The 21,815-nt window shown below is 36.9% G+C and overlaps 1 protein-coding gene and 1 pseudogene across 1 annotated transcript in view; both read right to left on the bottom strand.

Annotated features, from left to right (window-relative positions):
• ATRNL1 (attractin like 1) overlaps nucleotides 1-21,815 on the bottom strand; it is a 782,697-nt gene that overhangs the window by 185,187 nt on the left and 575,695 nt on the right. The window lies entirely within an intron of this gene.
• LOC122493493 overlaps nucleotides 1-21,815 on the bottom strand; it is a 33,373-nt pseudogene that overhangs the window by 10,136 nt on the left and 1,422 nt on the right.

The following is a 21,815-nucleotide window of genomic DNA, read 5'->3' as shown; positions in this document are numbered from 1 at the left end:
AACAGCTAATGAACTGATCAAAAAGGACTTAAATAACATAACAGAAAGTGAATTTAGAATAATAGTCATAAAATTAATTGCTGGGCTTGAAAACAGTATACAGGACAGCAGAGAATCTCTTGCTACAGAGATCAAGGGACTAAGGAACAGTCACGAGGAGCTGAAAAACACTTTAAACGAAATGCATAACAAAATGGAAACCACCACAGCTCGGCTTGAAGAGGCAGAGGAGAGAATAGGTGAACTAGAAGATAAAGTTATGGAAAAAGAGGAAGCTGAGAAAAAGAGAGATAAAAAAATCCAGGAGTATGAGGGGAAAATTAGAGAACTAAGTGATACACTAAAAAGAAATAATATACGCATAATTGGTATCCCAGAGGAGGAAGAGAGAGGGAAAGGTGCTGAAGGGGTACTTGAAGAAATAATAGCTGAGAACTTCCCTGAACTGGGGAAGGAAAAAGGCATTGAAATCCAAGAGGCACAGAGAACTCCCTTCAGACGTCACTTGAATCGATCTTCTGCACGACATATCATAGTGAAACTGGCAAAATACAAGGATAAAGAGAAAATTCTGAAAGCAGCAAGGGGTAAACGTGCCCTCACATATAAAGGGAGACCTATAAGACTCGTGACTGATCTCTCTTTTGAAACTTGGCAGGCCAGAAAGAATTGGCACGAGATTTTCAGGGTGCTAGACAGAAAAAATATGCAGCCAAGAATCCTTTATCCAGCAAGTCTGTCATTTAGAATAGAAGGAGAGATAAAGGTCTTCCCAAACAAACAAAAACTGAAGGAATTTGTCACCACTAAACCAGCCCTACAAGAGATCCTAAGGGGGACCCTGTGAGACAAAGTCCCAGAGACATCACCATAAGCATAAAACATACAGACATCACAATGACTCTAAACCCGTATCTTTCTATAATAACACTGAATGTAAATGGATTAAATGCGCCAACCAAAAGACATAGGGTATCAGAATGGATAAAAAAACAAGACCCATCTATTTGCTGTCTACAAGAGACTCATTTTAGACCTGAGGACACCTTTAGATTGAGAGTGAGGGGATGGAGAACTATTTATCATGCGACTGAAAGCCAAAAGAAAGCTGGAGTAGCCATACTTATATCAGACAAACTAGACTTTAAATTAAAGGCTGTAACAAGAGATGAAGAAGGACATTATATAATAGTTACAGGGTCTATCCATCAGGAAGAGCTAACAATTATAAATGTCTATGCGCCGAATACCGGAGCCCCCAAATATATAAAACAATTACTCATAAACATAAGCAACCTTATAGATAAGAATGTGGTAATTGCAGGGGACTTTAATACACCACTTACAGAAATGGATAGAACCTCTAGACACACGGTCAATAAAGAAACAAGGGCTCTGAATGAGACATTGGATCAGATGGACTTGACAGATATATTTAGAACTCTGCATCCCAAAGCAACAGAATATACTTTCTACTCGAGTGCACATGGAACATTCTCCAAGATAGATCATATACTGGGTCACAAAACAGCCCTTCATAAGTTTACAAGAATTGAAATTATACCATGCTTACTTTCAGACCACGATGCTATGAAGCTTGAAATCAACCACAGAAAAAAGTCTGGAAAACCTCCAAAAGCATGGAGGTTAAAGAACACCCTACTAACGAATGAGTGGGTCAACCAGGCAATTAGAGAAGAAATTAAAAAATATATGGAAACAAACGAAAATGAAAATACAACAATCCAAACGCTTTGGGACGCAGCAAAGGCAGTCCTGAGAGGAAAATACATTGCCATCCAGGCCTATCTCAAGAAACAAGAAAAATCCCAAATACAAAATCTAACAGCACACCTAAAGGAACTAGAAGCAGAACAGCAAAGGCAGCCTAAGCCCAGCAGAAGAAGAGAAATAATAAAGATCAGAGCAGAAATAAACAATATAGAAACTAAAAAAACTGTAGAGCAGATCAACGAAACCAAGAGTTGGTTTTTTGAAAAAATAAACAAAATTGACAAACCTCTAGCCAGACTTCTCAAAAAGAAAAGGGAGATGACCCAAATAGATAAAATCATGAATGAAAATGGAATGATTACAACCAATCCCTCAGAGATACAAACAATTATCAGGGAATACTATGAAAAATTATATGCCAACAAATTGGACAACCTGGAAGAAATGGACAAATTCCTGAACACCCACACTCTTCCAAAACTCAATCAGGAGGAAATAGAAAGCTTGAACAGACCCATAACCAGCGAAGAAATTGAATCGGTTATCAAAAATCTCCCAACAAATAAGAGTCCAGGACCAGATGGCTTCCCAGGGGAGTTCTACCAGACGTTTAAAGCAGAGATAATACCTATCCTTCTCAAGCTATTCCAAGAAATAGAAAGAGAAGGAAAACTTCCAGACTCATTCTATGAAGCCAGTATTACTTTGATTCCTAAACCAGACAGAGACCCAGTAAAAAAAGAGAACTACAGGCCAATATCCCTGATGAATATGGATGCAAAAATTCTCAATAAGATACTAGCAAATCGAATTCAACGGCATATAAAAAGAATTATTCACCATGATCAAGTGGGATTCATTCCTGGGATGCAGGGCTGGTTCAACATTCGCAAATCAATCAACGTGATACATCACATTAACAAAAAAAAAGAGAAGAACCATATGATCCTGTCAATCGATGCAGAAAAGGCCTTCGACAAAATCCAGCACCCTTTCTTAATAAAAACCCTTGAGAAAGTCGGGATAGAAGGAACATACCTAAAGATCATAAAAGCCATTTATGAAAAGCCCACAGCTAACATCATCCTCAATGGGGAAAAACTGAGAGCTTTTTCCCTGAGATCAGGAACACGACAAGGATGCCCACTCTCACCACTGATGTTTAACATAGTGCTGGAAGTTCTAGCATCAGCAATCAGACAACAAAAGGAAATCAAAGGCATCAAAATTGGCAAAGATGAAGTCAAGCTTTCGCTTTTTGCAGATGACATGATATTATACATGGAAAATCCGATAGACTCCACCAAAAGTCTGCTAGAACTGATACAGGAATTCAGCAAAGTTGCAGGATACAAAATCAATGTACAGAAATCAGTTGCATTCTTATACACTAACAATGAAGCAAACAGAAAGACAAATAAAGAAACTGATCCCATTCACAATTGCACCAAGAAGCATAAAATACCTAGGAATAAATCTAACCAAAGATGTAAAGGATCTGTATGCTGAAAACTTTAGAAAGCTTATGAAGGAAATTGAAGAAGACTTAAAGAAATGGAAAGACATTCCCTGCTCATGGATTGGAAAAATAAATATTGTCAAAATGTCAATACTACCCAAAGCTATCTACACATTCAATGCAATCCCAATCAAAATTGCACCAGCATTCTTCTCGAAACTAGAACAAGCAATCCTAAAATTCATATGGAACCACAAAAGGCCCCGAATAGCCAAAGGAATTTTGAAGAAGAAGACCAAAGCAGGAGGCATCACAATCCCAGACTTTAGCCTCTACTACAAAGCTGTCATCATCAAGACAGCATGATATTGGCACCAAAACAGACACATAGACCAATGGAATAGAATAGAAACCCCAGAACTAGACCCACAAACGTATGGCCAACTCATCTTTGACAAAGCAGGAAAGAACATCCAATGGAAAAAAGACAGCCTCTTTAACAAATGGTGCTGGGAGAACTGGACAGCAACATGCAGAAGGTTGAAACTAGACCACTTTCTCACACCATTCACAAAAATAAACTCAAAATGGATAAAGGACCTAAATGTGAGACAGGAAACCATCAAAACCTTAGAGGAGAAAGCAGGAAAAGACCTCTCTGACCTCAGCTGTAGCAATCTCTTACTCGACACATCCCCAAAGGCAAGGGAATTAAAAGCAAAAGTGAATTACTGGGACCTTATGAAGATAAAAAGCTTCTGCACAGCAAAGGAAACAACCAACAAAACTAAAAGGCAACCAACGGAATGGGAAAAGATATTTGCAAATGACATATCGGACAAAGGGCTAGTATCCAAAATCTATAAAGAGCTCACCAAACTCCACACCCGAAAAACAAATAACCCAGTGAAAAAATGGGCAGAAAACATGAATAGACACTTCTCTAAAGAAGACATCCGGATGGCCAACAGGCACATGAAAAGATGTTCAGCGTCGCTCCTTATCAGGGAAATACAAATCAAAACCACACTCAGGTATCACCTCACGCCAGTCAGAGTGGCCAAAATGAACAAATCAGGAGACTATAGATGCTGGAGAGGATGTGGAGAAACGGGAACCCTCTTGCACTGTTGGTGGGAATGCAAATTGGTGCAGCCGCTCTGGAAAGCAGTGTGGAGGTTCCTCAGAAAATTAAAAATAGACCTACCCTATGACCCAGCAATAGCACTGCTAGGAATTTATCCAAGGGATACAGGAGCACTGATGCATAGGGCCACTTGTACCCCAATGTTCATAGCAGCACTCTCAACAATAGCCAAATTATGGAAAGAGCCTAAATGTCCATCCACTGATGAATGGATAAAGAAATTGTGGTTTATATACACAATGGAATATTACGTGGCAATGAGAAAAAAAATGAAATATGGCCTTTTGTAGCAACGTGGATGGAACTGGAGAGTGTGATGCTAAGTGAAATAAGCCATACAGAGAAAGACAGATACCATATGGTTTCACTCTTATGTGGATCCTGAGAAACTTAACAGGAACCCATGGGGGAGGGGAAGGGAAAAAAAAAACAAGAGGTTAGAATGGGAGAGAGCCAAAGCATAAGAGACTGTTAAAAACTGAGAACAAACTGAGGGTTGATGGGGAGTGGGAGGGAGGAGAGGGTGGGTGATGGGTATTGAGGAGGGCACCTTTTAGGATGAGCACTGGGTGTTGTATGGAAACCAATTTGTCAATGAGTTTCATAAAAAAATAAAAAAAAAATAGAGAATAAAAAAAAAAAGAACAAAGCTTGAGGCACCACACTTCCTGACTTCAAACTATATTTTAAAGCGATAGTAATCAAAACAGTATGGCAGTGGCATAAAAACATACATATAGATCAATGGAATAGAATAGAGAGCCCAGAAATAAACCCATGTGTATATGGTCAATATATGACAAAGAAGTCAAGATTATCTATTTTAATCTTGATAGACATTTGGCTATCATGAATAGTACTGCCATGAAAAAATCTTGTACATTTTTTTAAAGTTTATATAGGTTTGAGAGAGAGAGAGGGAGAGAGCGAGTGAGAGAGAGAGAGAAGCAGAGATAGAGGGAGAGAAAGAGGTTCCCAAGCGGCTCCCTGTTGACAGTGTGGGGATCTAGGTCATGAAATGAGATCATGACCTGAACTAAAACCAAAAGTCATCCGCTTAACCAACTGAGCCACCAGGAGCCCCTTGTTCATATATTTTTTTCAATGAACACTTTTTTTGTTGGATTTGTATCTGAGAGGAGAATTTCTTGGTCATAGGGTATGTATATGTTTATATGTTTAAAATATATGACCTATTTTTCAATAACTGTTGTACCAATTTACATTCCCAAAGCAATGTACGAGAGGTATGGTTGTTTTCATATCCTAGCCAAGATTTGATGATGCCTGTGTTTAATTTTAGCCATTCATGTGGATAGATAATTGTGTTGCACTGTGGTTTTAATTTGCGTTTACCCAATGACTAATGAAGTTGAGCACCTTTAGATGTGTTTATTGGCCGTTTGGATAGCCTCTTATGAAGTGCCTGTTCAGGTGTTTTGCTTACTGAGTTGACTGCATCCTTTCTTATTAATTTGGAAGAATTCTTTATAAATTATGAAGAATGAATCTTTTTTAGAGGTATTTTTGTAGTAAATACCTTCTCCCATCACATGCATTACATTTTCACTCTCTTAACAGTATCGTTTGGTGAAAAAAACGTTCTTAATATAGTTTAATATGCCACATTTTCTATCATGGCTACTACTTTTATGTCATGTTTAAGAAATCATTAAATACTCCCAAGTCATGAAGGTATTGTTTTCCTTTAAAAAACTGTTTTATTTTCACATTGTAGATCTACAGCCCATTTGATTTTGATTTTTGTGAGATGGGAGTCCCAATAATTTTTTTCTTACATGGATACCCAATTGATCCACCATGATGTATTGAAAAGACCATTCTCGTTCTACTGCAATGCAATGTCACCTTTGTCATGTATCATACTACACTATCCATTGGTCTCTTTGTCTATTCTTGCACCAGTTCCAAGTGTCTTAGTTATTACAGCATTATAAAAGATCTTAATATCTGGTAGCATACAGTTTTCTTCTTGGGATATTCTTTGCCTTTTGATTTCCACAAATACTTTAGAATACGTCTGTCACTTTCCATAAAAAAATATCTCTAGGATTTTTACTGGGAATACATTGAATCTATTTTCAGCTTGGAGAGAAATGACGTCATTATAATACATCATTAAAATTCTTCTTAAACTTAGCTCTCAAACATCAATAATCTTTTTAAAAAATATTTATTTATTTTTGAGAGAGAGAGAGAGAGACAGAGCACGAGTGGTGAAGGGGCAGAGAGAGAGGGAGACACAGAAGCTGAAGGAGGCTTCAGGCTCCCAGCTACGGAGCCCGACGTGAGGCTTGAACTCAGGAACAGCGAGATCATGACGTGAGCCGAAGTCAGATGCTTAACTGACTGAGCCACCCAGGCACCCCTCAAACATCAATAATCTTAACTATAATATTGGCAGGAGGGAGCTTAGTGAAAGACAAATCAAGATGGAGATTTCTGGCAGACACCCTTGATTGTATGTATTCTGTGTATTATTTGCCTTAAGATCCACATGCCTTAGAGACCAAATATGTAGGTGATATTGTAGATACTTAATTATACATGTCATAGTCCTCAAAGCTTAGGAATTCCACTAGCCTCAGTTGCCACCTCTCAGCAGATGACTCCCCAACCTAGATCTCTACCCTAACTTTTCAGCTGAGCTACATCCGTGCTCACATCTCCAGGGTTGATATTATTATTTGGCCATTCCACCAGTAACTCATATTTAACATGTACAAAATTACACTCATTCTCGAATCTAATCTTTTATCTTCCTAATTTCTATTTCTATTGAAAGAATCCTCAGAACTCCAGGTGTTAAGCTGAGATCTTTAATTGCTTCCATCTCATGCAGCGGTATACAGAGGTGGAAAGTGGTGGGGGAATGTGCCCTGGGTGCAGGCAATAAAGGGGGCATTGTCAGAAGAGAATTCAGAACAACAATAATACTGACTAAAAACAGGTAGAGTTTTTATTATCACTAAATTTTTAGGAAATTTACAATTACAATGTGAATCTCCCACCACACCGCACTTTGGTACACTCCTCCTGTCCCTGTGCTCCTGAAGTTGCACTGGTTGCAAGATTATGTCCTTTTATCCTTGGAGACAGCTCTTTCTATGTCCCTAGCCTCAGGCTCTCATTGCCTTATGGTCATTTTGCACCTAGAGTTTTCTTCTTCCAATTCATCCTATACAAGCCACCAGGGTAAAAACAAACAAGTTCTGAACATTTCATTCCTCAGCTCATAATCCTTTAATAGCTCTCTGTTGCCAACAGAATAAAGTTCAAAACTTAGCTTGTTATTCAAGGCCTTGGTGGCCTCCCTGCCTTTGTACCACTTTCTCTCCATATGATTTCCAGAAAGAACCATATAGTCTATTTCATGTAGATGCTCTACTTCTGTGACTTAGTTCACTACTATTCTTCTCCTCACTCTTTCACTGCATCTCTGTCCACATTCCTCTTCAAAGAGCATACCTCCTGCACCAGTATCTCCCTTATGTCAACTGCAAGAAAACTCTTCTCTGAGTTTGCCTAGCATTTCGTCTTTCATTTATGGTGTTTGCTATTTTATACTTTGTATATCATGGATTTTTTTTCTTAGCTCTTCTTATAGACTCCAACTAGCCTGGAATACACTTGGCATTTAACAGTTCTACTTATTGTCACTTACAAACTCCTTGGAGTTAGGGCCAAATCTCACTCATATTAGCCATCAGCAACTATCCCAATTCTTTACATGAACTAGACTCTAAATACCTCTTGAAATGAAGGAAGTGTATAGTATTCAGCTACTCATCTCGTGATTGTTGTTGAATACTCTATTCTCGTTTGTCCCTCCTGTTCATAATTCCCTAGGAAAGACCTGCCTGAACAATACTATCTATTCAACTGCATTTAGTCTCCCATCAAAACCACATGTTCTCAAGAAGTTTCCTTCATGTTCCAAAGGGTTTAAATAGGCCCAGAATCCCCCAAATTTTTACTTCAAAGCTATTATGATTTCTTCCCTTTTCTGAATTCTCAGCACATATTATTTATATTATTCATTCAGTTCTTAATCATATATTTCTTTGTTACATGCCTTATATTTTTAACTCATGCATTGTTCTTTTTCCCAAGGGCTAGATATTTCTTCCTAACCACAATGAAATTCTTTTGTGGATGGGGGCCTTGTATTAAGCTCCATTTTCCCTCCCCGGCAGCTAACACAGGGCTAATTCCCACCCCTACCCCCACCCCCAAATGAATTGTTTTGCTGCAAACATGTTGGTTAGAACTTTATACTAAATATCTCCTTCCTTCTTGTCAGTAAACTACAGTTAAATTTAAGTTTGTTAAAATTAATCTTGAAATACATCACATACCATGGAATTTGTGTCAATTAATTTTCCTTAATCTTACAGGATTCTGAATGTGGAGATTATAGAAACTAAATTATTTACTTAGCAAGAACTTTACATTTCTTGATATAACATTAAAGTCATAATTCCCCTGCTAAAATTAATCTTTTGAATTTAGAAATATTTTTAAGGGAAATGAGGATATATAAATTATTTTTATTTTGTTATTCAGTTAATAGTATACATAAAAACTAGTAACAATTTAAAAAAACAATAACTTGTGCTCTTTGTTTACTGGTGTCAGACATTTCATATTATATTTAATTCCTACACATACAATAGGTGGTACATACATTATACTCTTGTTACAGATGATAAAAATGAGACCTTAGTGTTTCACTTAACATGGCCAGGGCCACATAGACACTACGTGTAAAAATAGGTATTCTACTCTTGGTCTGTCTGACTATAAATCCTGTGTTCAAGTCTGTAGGTTGACTGCCTTTCCAACCAGAAAAAAAGGATCGTTCCCCTTCTCTACTGATAAATGCTTTTCCCGACAACAATTCATTATGCAAATATTCACGCATGCAGAAGGGTTGGAAGGATAGTGTAGTAACCACTTTATGTATACCCGTCATTCCAATTCTACAAATCTTAACCTTTTGCTCTATTTGCTTCATCACAACTTTATCACCGATCTGTCCATTTGTCAATCTATCAGTCCATTTCTTCGGAGACATTTCAAATAAGTTATGGACATCAACAGATTTCATTGCTAAAACTTTCAGTATGAATTATTAATCAATGTTCATGCTTATTCTGAGGAGAGTTTTAGTTCAATCAAATGGCACTTAATCAGAGAGGCTTTCAAACACTACTTACAAACTTTTTTTTTGGGTGGCAATTCAAATCTTCAAACTTTCTCTACCATATCGGTCAAAATAGAAATGTGATGTGGAAATGCTGGTTCTCATGTTTGTTTAAATGAGGCAAGCATTCAACTACCTACATCAATTTTAAGCTGGTAGGTCAAGTTTGAAAATGATAGCCGCTTTATGTTGTCTCTAGTTCCTTTGATATACATACATATTTTTAAAAAAATGTCAGTGATGTCTATGATGTCTCCTGTGGCAGTTATAATTCAAGATCGTAAATAATAAAACAATTCATATGCTCTAAAGTTTTCCTAGCTCTCTGACAATTATGCACATATGCACATTATCCCATAGTTATGACACTGCTGTGATAACTTATTTGCTTGATGATATTTGCCAATGAAGTCATATCACCCTCTTAAGGAATCCTGAGAGTTATCTTGGAGTTTTGTGATGGTGATAAACAAAAGCGATCCACATATTCAGAAAAGTTCATCCTCAGTGCTGACTCCCATCAGGACCTGGGTTTTTGGTAGTGTCTATCAGATCATGAAGACAATTGTGCAGGTAGCTATGAGAGATTGGTATTTTTCTAAAATGCTCTCGTTTTGTTGTTGTTGTTGTTCATTAGGATTCCTGGATAACTGACCTGATCCAGGGTTCCTGCTCTGCCACTAATGCCCGCTGGGATGGGGCATTTCCCAGTTGTTATGCTCACTTAAAGGTACAGTGGGCAAGTCCTTAATTACTTTTTTAATAAGATGGACCACAGAAGACAGTCCCATCAGTATTCACTGAGTAGCTCAGATTAGAATGTTCTGAGTTTTGTTCATTCTCCATCCCTAATCTTTCTCTTCTATACCATTTCAGAAAAAGTTACAGAAAACAAAACAAAAGAAAGTGTCCTTTAGAGTATTAGTTCTCAGTGATTAGAGATTCTAACAGTGGTTAGAGACTCAACAGCTCTAATTATAGACCAGCTTATTAAACGGAAGAATTCAGGGTCTTCTTGAGATTAGCTAAATGAAAGTGTCAGAGGGGACTGGGCCTGAGAATCTTCATTTTAACAAGCATTTCTCTGGATCTGATACAATTCTAATTTGAGAACCACTGATTAAAACAGACTTCTCCTACTGAGAAAAATCTTAGACGTAAACCCTAGTTATAATGTAATACAAATATAGACAATCGAATGACTTGCTGGTCAAATCTCATTTGAACAAAATCCAGAGGATAGTGAGGCTGTTTGGAAATGTTTGAATTCTGTTCTTCCTGAAATTTCTAGTTTATAGAAAGTGACTTTACCTCTATGGAGTAAATTTTCTTTCTATATCTAAAAGTGCTCTTATTTCAATAGGAGAAACATACCACACTTTCATACATACTTAATTGTTAAAAAATTCCTAAAGAGTTGTTTTTGTCACATAGTTATAATGATTTAGTTTAGTTTTGTTTTGCTTTTACTTTTTCTGGTAGGTACCAGAGAAGTTTCTGGCAAAAGCCATCATGAGATGAAAAGGACTACAAACAGTAATTTCTATTTGATGGTAAAAGAAAAAGGCGTAATGTGATCCTTTATTATCTGTAATATAAACAGCATCCAGTCTGGTACCTTCATTAAAAGTGAATATTTGGGGTGCCTGGGTGGTTCAGTTGGTTGAGCATCTGACTTTGACTCAGGTCATGATCTCATGGTTTGTGAGTTCAAGCCCCACATGGGGCTCTGCGCTGACAGCTCAGAGCCTGGAGCCTGCTTCAGATTCTGTGTCTCCCTCTCTCTCTGCCCTCCCCTGCTCATGCTCCATGTCTGTCTGTCTGTCTGTCTGTCTGTCTCTCTCTCTCCCTAAAAAACAAACAAAAAAAAAGTGAATATTTAATCAGTGGAAAAATTCAACTATTTTGTTCAAAGTACTGCTAGAATCCACGGAGGACTGCAAAGAAATGTAAGACTTCTTAACAGCCTTTCAGAGTATTACAGTGTTTTGAAAGAGGTATGATGTGGTTATCGAGAAATATAAAATCAAGAAGTTTATGTGTTCTACCAGTGGTACACAGAAGTGTGGGAGATGGAGTTGCCCTGAATAAGAAAGAATGGGTTCATAAAAGTTTGAACTCGGTCTTTAGAATGAAGACTTTTAGGAGAATAAGAAAAAGTCAAGGCTGAGCAAGAGCATGGCACAGAGGCACATCCGGGTTTAATATGGTTAAGAACAGAGGTTTGGCCTGGAATCACAGAGGGACATGAGGTTGAACAGAGTAAATGGTACTTGATTTCAGAGGCATTTAAATGCCAGACTAAGGAGTCTGAGTTTTACTAGAATGTTCTGTCAAGATTAACATATGCCTTATATAATTGGCAGCAAGGATCTACCTTGAAGTAAGGTCTTGATATCTGATTTTGGTACTGAACTTCCTAGATAACATACTATTTACTCTTGAACTATCCCATTTATTTTAAAGATGCGTTATCTTGAATTCATGATTAAGCTTGGTAACTGACTCCATCACATACTAATTGCCTATGCCATCAAGGAAGCATAAAGCCTATTAATACTCTTTAAATGTTACCTCTAGGGGCGCCTGGGTGGCTCAGTCGGTTAAGCATCCAACTTTGGCTCAGGTCACGATCTCGCGGTCTGTGGGTTCGAGCCCTGCGTCGGGCTCTGTGCTGACAGCTCAGAGCCTGCAGCCTGTTTCAGATTCTGTGTCTCCCTCTTTCTCTGACCCTCCCCTGTTCATGCTCTCTCTCTCTCTCTCTGTCTCAAAAATAAATAAATGTTAAAAATTTTTTTTAAATGTTACCTCTAGCATACTAAAGTTCCTTCAATAAAAGAGTATTTGACTTTTTTTTAGTTTTACTGCCTCCTCTCTTCTAAGCACTTTGCCTTAAACAAATTATTATACTGATTCTTCCAGATTTCTTATACATTTTGAAGTCTACATACTACATTTGTCTTTTTTAGGTTCGAACATCATAGCTTTTCATATTTTGTTACAGACCCTTGGCCTCACATTTATTCTGTTATATTGGAAGCCTATAAAATCTTTAAAAGCTTCATTTTAGAAAAATAATCCAACACTATAATATGATACTTAGTGTAAACATTTTCTGAGTGAAGAGAAAATATTATCAATACTGTTTCCTAAAGTCAAAGTGAACTATTGGTAGTGGAACACTTTGTATACAATGCACAGAAAAAAAAAGAGTACACTTTTATATAAGTGTTTTATTTTAAAAAGATAATATAATAATAGTCTTTAAAAAAACCAGTCAAGTATTACAAAGACGATTCAATATTTTTAAACTAAACTATTCACATTCACTTGTTAGTAACTTGACAAGCTATGGTTGTATGTTTTTGAAGGGAAAATTTAGAGAGCAAGTATTTTAGAAGTATGTATTTAGAACTGCCTTAGAACATAATGTAGTGACTAAATACATATTACTTAAAAAGAGTTTTAATGATTAACTCCGATCACAAACAGGATTTACAATTATTTTCTAAATTATAACATTAAAAATTAACAGCAGATTATTCAAAACCTCAATGCCATTCATTTCTCAACTCCTGTCTAATGACTATTAGTCAACATTATAAAAATGTCATTATTTCATGTAACATCTTTGATGCCTGTGGGATGGGGCTGGGAGGAATAAAAGAAAGCCTCACATCAAAGAATGGCCTCATTTACTCTAATCACAACTGAGTAAAAGATTAAAAAGTCAGAAGAGTTATCAGTGACACCTGATCTTGAAAAAACAAAATAAGAAAAAAAGTTCCTGGGGCATTCTGTCAGTGGTGGGATTAATGTAATATTAATTATAGTAAAGTGTCAACCAAAGATTAAGAGATAAAACTTAACAGAGGAATCAAAAAGCAGCCTACTGCTGGACTAAATTCAAAATAAGATACTAGAAAGGAAAATTGGCTTAGATAGCAGTTTACTGAAAATTGAATACGAATGTGAAACATATTCTACCAAGAGGTGAAACCATCCCTAGCTTTCATTAATCTCCTTTAGGATTTGGCATAGCCAGGTATCTTTCATGCACATTCCAATCTCAAACCTGGGGCTGGAAAAATGGCTGGATGTTCTACATGAGCGCTTATTTGGGGGATATTCTAGGGAGCAATCCTTGAATTTATGTACTTTGGTGGTTCATGAGTTAGGAATGGTAAATGGGCACTAGGCTCTTGAATCTCAGGCTTACAGGTAAGGGCTGAGGGTCCAAACTTCAAATAATAAGGTAGGAACTCATGAAACCTATACATTCCCAAAGAACGTCAGGCAAATAAGGAAAGATATGTAGGCAGAGGAGATAGGTCAGTCATACAGAATAAAAAGAGTTACACTTAGTGATTTCTAAAGCCACCCATTAGCTTAAAAAGAACTTGGGTAAAATTTTGTATTAGTGTTGAGAATTCACAAGTCAGTATTTGAATATCTTTAATGAAATGTTTTTATGAACCTGGCTTAGAGTACACCATTTCTACTATTATAATGAATAAAATGAAGACTGACTTCATGGGCATATGGCCTGTGCAGTTACCCAGGGCCCTGTGTTTAGGAGGGCCCCAAGCCTGGTTAAATGCTCTGCTGAAATTCTTGAAATTCTCCATCTTGAAATTCTTCATAATTTTGTACCAAAAGTTTCGGTATATTCATTTTGCACCATATATTACGTACTTCGTGTTAAACACAATCAGTTATGACTGGGTTATAGATCAGTACCAAGAGAAAATAAACCAAATACATTTAGCAAAATGGGGTGTTGGCTACAGTAATCCTTTATAAACACTTTTCTCTTCTGATCCCATCTTCCCAAAGTAATTTTCTTGTGTCCTCCCTGGACTACGTTTGGATGGGAAAGTACCTGATATCGGAAGATTTTTAACCCTTCTGGGCATATGAATTTTAAAGGGACCTGATGAAAAAGCCTAATGAGGAAATCTAAAAGGAATGGATTGCTAATGATGGACATTTAGGTAAATGTTTTTGGTGATGGATTTTTCTCCGCTTTTCATTTTACACAAAATATGCACTTGATTTACTTTTAACGCCTGAGCAGAGAAAAAGAGCCATTTACTCTACTCTTGCTCTCTACCTTGGCTTCATTTCTCATCGCAAAGAAAAGTCCCCTTTTCTGCTTCCCCACAAAAATCTTCTTTACTAGATCATCCTCAATGTTCTTCGCTAGCTCTCTGTATGAAGGGGGTGGTAGGAAGATGGTGCCTCCTCAGCATAAGACCAATTGAAGCTGCCTATTGGTTGTGGCTGGTTTTTAACCTCAGTCACAAGCCACAATTTCCAAGACAATTTCCCTTTATGCTCTTTTACCCCATCCCCAAATCTCCCCTCTCACAGCATAATGAATCTCAATGCAGCTGAATCATGCAGGTCTGATTCAGCCTGCAAAAATGTCAGTCAAAGCAAGCAAGATGTACTCTTTGGCCTTGAGTGCTCTAAGCTGCTATGAATCATAGGTTTAGTTTTTGCCAAATGAAAAGCAATTTCACTTGCAAAAAAATATCCGTGGGGATACTTATGGCTTTTAACTCATAGGGAAAATGTATTATAATTGTCCAGGGGAAGAGATTGTGCATGCGTGTGTGTGTGTGTGTGTGTGAGAGTGTGTGTACGTGTATGTGTGTGAACCTTTTATGAAACCAGAAAAAAAAAGAACCAGAATTTACTGCATTTGCTTTCAGTTAAAATCTTCTCATTTTTTCAGCTTCAACTACAGGTGTTAACCATTAGACTAATAAATTGCTTCTACAAATGGACCATATCAATGAGTTAGATTATTTAATAAGGTTCAATTTTTGTAAGGGAGCAACTCAGATTTCGTTAGGAAGACTTTCTCTGAAATTAATTGCCAAAATATTGAGCAGTATGATATTTTCTCTAACTCCTACTTATAATCACCAAGGCATTGTATAAAAATGGCTTTGTCAATACTGCATTCTATAACTTGGAATTTCTGTTCTTAGGAAAGAAAAAATTTACAAAAAACAAAATTGTTAACCTTCTTTTTCACCTTGGAATCCAATACCATAAATCGCAAGCTCTGTTCTGTTAGTGTGGCACTTCATCTTTAGCCACAGAACACCTATAATGGTCAAAGGAGCCTTCATTTCTTACGAGAACTGTCTATCCTGACTTTTAAAGTGCAACTTAAGACATTGTTCAATATGTTCAGTCTATACTAGCCTTCAGCTAATCCAAGACTCCTCTAAACAATGGTTATCTAGTACGGTGGCAGCCCCATTAAGCTGTCTGAAACATCGCATCTTATTTTTTCCCCCAAGATTGTTCTTGTTATGAACAATTTTTGTGGCACCGAGAAAAAATTGTGAAGGAGTAAGCATTTCAGATAACATTTCAGATTAGGCTATTATAGTAAAATTGAACATCCCAATCAAGTCATTGGGCTTCTAAACTGATTTACTACATCTATGATCTTTTATGGTTTTAACTATTTGGAAGAGACAGAAAACTAGAACTGATTTCTCTCCTGAAAATATACTCAAGGAAGGAAAGTATGGAAAAGGGTAAAGCTGGTATATTAGATTCACAATCTGCTGAAAACATAATAAAAGAGGGCATTTTCTAAAAATGCTGAGAGATGATGAGACCTAAGAAGATTAGGAGACAGACAGTAAGCAAGAAGCCTTTAAATGCTTGTGTTGGTTGTGTCTTTCTTTGGGAAAATTATTTAATCCTGGTTATTCTTATATTTCTTTCTTTGTAAATTGGGGGTGTAGTTTCTCACCACAGTGCTGAAGTAATATATCTGACAAATAATGGATCTTTTCTGCTACTGAATGTAATTTAATTTCTACAAGATCCAGCTTCTTAAAAAAGTTAATATCATATGTTCCATAAGATCAGAACATTGAATTTTTTTTAAAGTTTGTTATTTTTTTAGGAGAAACATTTTTAATACACTTTATTTACCTTGCAGTAGATATACACTTTTTAAAGGTAGGGCACATATTTTTAAAACACTTGACTTGTAAATCAAAAGCTTTTTCTGAACTGCTTTACATTATATTTTTTATATTTCATACCTACAAAGCACATAGGCATATTTTTTTATTTTTAAAATTTTTAATGTTAATTTATTTTTTGAGAGACAGAGACAGAGCGTGAGCGGGGGAGGGGCAGAGAGAGAGAGAGAGGGAGACACAGAATCCAAAGCAGGCTCCAGGCTCTAAGCTGTCAGCACAGAGCCAGACACGGGGCTCAAACTCACGGACTGCGAGATCATGACCTGAGCTGAAGTCCGACGCTTAGCTAAGTGAGCCACCCAGGTGCCCCAAAGCACACAGGCATATTAAGAAAACCCATCAATAAATTCTTTAAAAGACTAAGATTAACAATACAAACTCCAAGACATGTTCAGTGGTTTTATTAATGCTTTATTCAAACTCACTAATTGATGGCACCAGAAAAACCTCTAAGTTTTTTTTTTCTCAAATTTTTGAAGCTCACCATTTTAAACAGAAATATATTTTCTGTAGACTGCAGCTTGCTTATTTTTATAATACTAGAGTTTTTTTTATTGACTTCAAATATGCAATTTTCTCAGCTTCAATTATTGCATGTGTGAGTAATAGACATTTAATTGCTAATTTGTTGGAAGATCTATGCCTCAGTATGCTTTTGACATACTTTAACTTGAAGAGGACTGATATTTATTTTAAGTAAGTTTACTCAGTTAACTTTCTCACTGATCTGTTAAAACTATTTTCTTTATGAAAAACAGCTTAGAAAGTATTGAGTATAAAAAATGAGACAATTCCATATCATTGATTACATATCTTCAGCGTTTTACTGCCATGCTCTAGTTACCTCTAATTTTCATTGCTTTTAATATGCCATTTTTACTTGCAGCATCATTTTGAAGATTTTATGAACTTATGGGATTTGGGGTTAAAATGGTAATTTAATATAAATATTGCTATCAATGTGTTCATTAGATGGCATAAATTTTTTAGACTTCCTTATAAAGGTTTTCCTTTAAACATTTTAGTTAAAAAATTTAAAAAAACGGGGCACCTGGGTGGCTCTCAGTCGGCTGAGCGCCCGACTTTGGCTCAGGTCATGATCTTGTGGTTCGTGAGTTCAAGCCCCACGTCGGGCTTTGTACTGACAGCTCAGAGCCTGGAGCCTGCTTTGGATTCTGTGTCTCCCTCTCTCTGTGCTCCTCCCCTGCTCATGCTCTGTCTCTCCCTCTCTCTCAAAAATAAATAAACATTAAAAAATTTAAAAAAATTAAAAAAACACTTTCAGGTCAGTACAACCTAGATCCAGGTTTTGTGGAACCTGAAACTTATGGAGTTTTGGAAACTCTCTTTAAGAGAAAGAATATAAATGAAGAATACAGTATTAAATGCCAGTCTTTAGAAGGGTCCTGTACATATGAGGGGACTTCACGCTTAAGCTTCATTATCTTTGAAGTCAACCCAATTCTGGGGCAACAGCTGTTCGACTCTTCCATATTTTTCTAAGACATACAAAGAAACCTAGAACATCAGACACTATGGTTAGTAGTAAAAATAGGAGTGATAACAGTTACTGCCTAAAAAGTGCTTATAAAATGAACTAGGCAAGGAAAGTCCTTTATATGTACGATCTCATCAAATTCTCAGAACCACCCTGTGACCCTGCTATTTTTTACTTTTGTTTTATTGATGAGGAAACTGAGCTCAGATAAATTTAGTAATTTGGCATAAATCAACCAACCATCAGGTGATAGATCTGGAATATGAAACCAGGTGTGAGTATCTCCAAGTTCAGAGATAATGAAGACTAATTGAACCAGAGAGCCCTTTCTTTCTTTTCTTGTTGTTTGTATGAAATCTGATTAATATCATTCATAAGTCTATTACTTCTAAATCCTTCCACAAAAGGGCATTACAAATCTTCAGTTTACTGCAAACATATCTCTGAAAGAAGAGTGAACCCTAATGTTAAAGCTGTAATACAAATGTTTACTTACTGGCACTATAGTATAAAGCAAAATGAAGAATATCTTATTTAAATAAAACAAGGATTGTTATCTTTGCTTTATCATTATTTTGTTTATTTATTTACTTACTCATTTTATTATTTACTATTTCCTGGAGAATATATTCAACACATTTTTTTCCTGTATATGCCTATAGCCAATTTTATAGGCTCATTTAAAAATAAATGCAAATTAAAAAAAATGTAATGTTTATTTATTTTTAAGAATGAGAAAGAGAGTGTGGGGGTGGGGCAGAGAGAAAGGAGGACACAGGATCTGAAGCAGGCTCTAAGCTGGCAGCACAGAGCCCAATGTGAGACTGGAACTCACAAACCGTGAAATCATGACCTGACCTGAAGTTGGACACTTAACCAACTAAGCCACCCAGGTAGCCCAATGCAAATTTTTTAAAAATAATGAAAGCTATGTTTTGCTCAGGAACACTAATGTATACATACCATATACATTGTTTTTACAGGAGATACTAGTTTGCCAAACTTCAGTAGCAAAACACCAAGTTGTGAGTTTGGCATTGTCTAGCTCCGCGGTTTCTCAATGCCCTGGTAGTTAGTAATGTTGAGAAACACCTTGTTGCTGCCACTTCCCTTCTTACAGGTGACTCTATTGTGATAGAACATTCAAGTCTTTAAGATGCAAGGCCAGGCAGGGGCGCCTGGGTGGCTCAGTCGGTTAAGCATCTGACCACGGCTCAGGTCACGATCTCACAGTTTATGGGTTCGAGCCGTGCAGGGGGCTCTGTGCTGAGAGCTCAGAGCCTGGAGCCTGCTTCAGATTCGGTCTCCGTCTCTCTGCCCCTTCCCCATTAGCACTCTGTCTCTTTCTCTCTCTCAAAAATAAATAAACATTAAAAAAAAAAGATGCAAGGCCTGGCAAAAAGCCTCCCACAAATCCACTGGATATCACTATGCTCTGTTTGATGAATTCTGTTGCCTCTTCAATTATATTGTTGATTTCAAGTGCTGTCTTATTTGCTTGTTTCTTAATCTGTCTTTCGCTTTGTTTACATCTTTTCAACTCTCTTCCAGTCAGTCTGCATGTAACCCCTGTGACTGGCAACCTAAAGAAGAAGAAAGCTGGCACCTACTGTGGTTGTTGCAAGTTTTCCAAATTTTCTGGAACAAAAATCCCTCACAGCAGCCAGTCAGTCCACCTTTTACAACCTGAGTGGCAACTGAGTATTCTTCCACCATAGGTCCAGAACTGCAGCCAAACATTTGATCCCACCAATTGTGTCTTCTCACAAACTCAGTTAAATAGGACACTTTTTGGGACTCCTCATTGCTTTCATGCTCTTGGCGAGGGGGTTTCCGGTCGCCATGATACCTCCGAGGCCAGCTCTGAAGGTGATCCCACCCTCCCCCCTCTCCCCACTACTTTCCTCTTTTCTTTTTTCCCCATAGAAATCCCACTTTAAAGTCCAGTATAAATCACAAGTAGAAAAATACAGCCTCTTGAGAAGATGCAGTTAGGGTTGTCCCTCTGACCGTCTTCTAGAAACAGCATGATACTTTATGACAATGTACTGAGCACTAACTAGGTGTCAGACCCCATGCCAAGTGCATTTCGTCCTTCCAGCAACTGATAACGTGAGTGTCAATATATTCATGTAACAGAGGAGAATCAAACATACATCTGTTTGATCCTTCAATCTACTGTAAGAAAGACAATCACAAAATTTTTCAAAAGCACTTTCTTCTCAACCCTAAGCCCTTAGTATTGTTGGCATCTGAATAAATTTCAACTACAAAAAGTTTGGAAACTGAAAATATGCACTGTTTAGCAATGCTGCGTCTTCAAATTTGACAAACTTAGGGGAAAAACTTGCATGATAACAAAGAAACCTGTGGGGCGCCTGAGTGGCTCAGTCGGTTGAGTGACCAACTTCAGCTCAGGTCCTGATCTCACGGTTGGTGGGTTCGAGCCCCGCGTCAGGCTCTGTGCTGACAGCTTGGAGTCTGGAGCCTGTTTTGGATTCTGTGTCTCCCTCTCTCTCTCTGCCCTCCCCCACTCATGCTCTGTCTCTGTCTCAGAAATAAATAAACATTAAAAAAAATTCTATAAAAAACAAAGAAACTCGCACAGTTTCTAGTTCTAGTGCAGGAGGGGTTGGCCACCATCATTACTCTGACAACTTTGAAACTGAAAACCAGCATAAATGTCCATGGTTGAAGTAGTTATTTTCCCCATTTAATAGCTCTGAATATTTTCACCTGTATTACAGTTGACAATGTATCACTTTGGTTAATTCCTTTGCTATTATGTGCATCTAATTTAATGGAGACAAGTCATTAAATAATACTTGTTTTTTTCGTACATCTGTATTTTTTACTTAAAAAAGGCAATTTCAATGTTTTAATTAGTAAGAACAGAAAAGGATGAAAAATGACTTAAGACATAGAACTTGATAAAAGTAATTTATGTAACAACCTTCCGTGGAAAACAAAATACTCTGTTTTCTTGCTAATTCTCACAAGAGCACAATTTTTATGATGAGTCCAAATTTAATAGAATAATGTTACTACTCCCTAATTTTTTAATTAAATGAAATAATTATAAACTGTACAATAAACGTTAGCTAAATTAACAAACTAAAATCTTCCTTTAAAGTGCATTTATGAGGAAGAGAGAACCGTTTGATAATGTGAAGAGAACAGGATGTGTATATTTACAATATTCGTGGCTCAGAGTTGCTGCTGACAAGAAAAAGACTGTAGTGGTACATATTCTACTGTAACCAAGGGAACAGTCAGTGGATGGATGGTCAAAAAAATGGGACACTCATTTGCTCCTTGGAATGAGAAAATGTAATTAAAGGACATAAAAATTGCACAGTAGCTTGCAATAGGGCCTTGATATCCTGTCTTCCTAATTCTAATAGTAATGTAGATAAGCGTATCTTATCAAGTCATAAAATAGTAAATCCTAAAGCAAGAAAGATGAAGGGGTTCCCAGCATCTCCAGAAAAACACGGTATAATGTTAATACTAGTCAAAGGGCTTGCTATTTATCAACTATTATCTATGATTTATATGTACATACATGTTCTCATAACACTTAGAAACATAGATATTATTCTCATGTTACGTATGAAGACAAATGAGGCTAAAAGAGAACAGGCAATTTATTTAAGTCATGGAGCCAGAAATTGGCAGAGGTGGGATGAAAATCATAGGCCTTGCAGAAAAGGAATAAGAAACATTTTGAT

The sequence above is a fragment of the Prionailurus bengalensis genome, chromosome D2 (assembly GCF_016509475.1).
Source record: "Prionailurus bengalensis isolate Pbe53 chromosome D2, Fcat_Pben_1.1_paternal_pri, whole genome shotgun sequence".
Lineage (NCBI taxonomy): Eukaryota > Metazoa > Chordata > Mammalia > Carnivora > Felidae > Prionailurus > Prionailurus bengalensis.
This window is presented reverse-complemented; position numbering and strand designations above follow the sequence as displayed.